Source organism: Cryptotermes secundus, unplaced genomic scaffold, assembly GCF_002891405.2.
Source record: "Cryptotermes secundus unplaced genomic scaffold, Csec_1.0 scaffold5143, whole genome shotgun sequence".
NCBI lineage: Eukaryota > Metazoa > Arthropoda > Insecta > Blattodea > Kalotermitidae > Cryptotermes > Cryptotermes secundus.
Genome location: NW_019724714.1, coordinates 7,343 through 8,690, shown reverse-complemented (window position 1 = coordinate 8,690; position 1,348 = coordinate 7,343).

Below are 1,348 nucleotides of genomic sequence, written 5' to 3'. Positions count from 1 at the left end.
CAATGAGCATAATATAAAGGTTAAAAAGAATGGATTTCGTTCTTAAATGAATAGATTCAGCTTGAACTGTAACAATTTAGGTTAAACTAAGTAAAAAATGTTTGATTTTGTTCTTTTAGGATTTTATCAAGTTTCTGAATACATTTTCTTTTTATACATGTTTATTTCCTTTTATACAATTTTAAAACAAAGGCTACAAATTTTCTGGAGCAGCACTCCCACTAATTTTAGCTACGAGCCGCCACTGGGTGCTCCATTCTGTGGTGAGGAAAGTTTCTGTGAATATCACCGCATCATACGGCTGTAAAAGATCATCTGGAATTAAGTTTGTTGGCCTCTTAATGTGTAGTCTTGTCATTACTCCGATGACAACCCACTTCTTCGGAACAGTTTGTTGGTCCTGAAAAGGACCGTGGATGCTGAGATGCTTGAACGGTGAGGTAGCGCGGCGGGCGCCGGTAAGGAGAGAGGCTAGTTACGGTGAGTGGCCTGGCCGCAGTGCGGCCGTGGCTGGAGGTTGCTTGGTTGCCGTGCGGCAGCGTGAGTTGGAGGTTGCTTGATCACAGCGCGGCGGCTGTTGGTGAAAGGCTAGTCGTTGAGCGCGGTCATAGGTGTCATGAGGCAGTGGCTACGCTAGATGCCCAGTGGGTCGGACAGTAACACGACCACCGCCGAGTCCAGGCGCGGTGCCCCACTGAGTCAGGTGTGAGCGGTGTGAGAGCGCCGGAGGGCCGAGGCAGTCGTGCCTGGCGCAGCCTGCCGATGCCTCCGAAGACCAAGCGCAGGCGACGAAGCCTGCTGGCTGGTGTTGCTTGATCGTAGACTGAAGTCAACTGATGAACTGCTGAGTATGAGTCTGAGTCACGTTGCAACTGACGGTCAGTCAGTCTGTCTGTCTTGGTGTCGAGCCCCAGCTGGGGCTCATGACCAGATATTTCTCTTGAATGAAAGTTACTGTCTTGCCTATGTGTAGCGCCCTCTCTGACGAGAGGTCGGGTCTGTCATTTGTTAGTCAGTCTGTAGTAATTAGTCCACTGTCTGTATTTACACATATTTATAATACACTTATTTCTTATTTAAATGTACAATATATACACGGCCTCCGTCAGTCCAGGCTAGGTACAGCAGATTATGCCCTTTTATACATATCCTAGTAGTATTAGCTACCACGGCAGTCTAGTCACTTGAACGGTCGTATGCCTGACCGCCGCCAAGTTTAAGCCTCTTATACTTTCTGTGTCGGGCTTCGCCTTGTCTGATGTTGCGAACATTCTCATTATCATGATTTTGTATGACTTCTGCTTGTTGCCTGCATAATTTTGTTATGAAGACATATACGTACGGGATT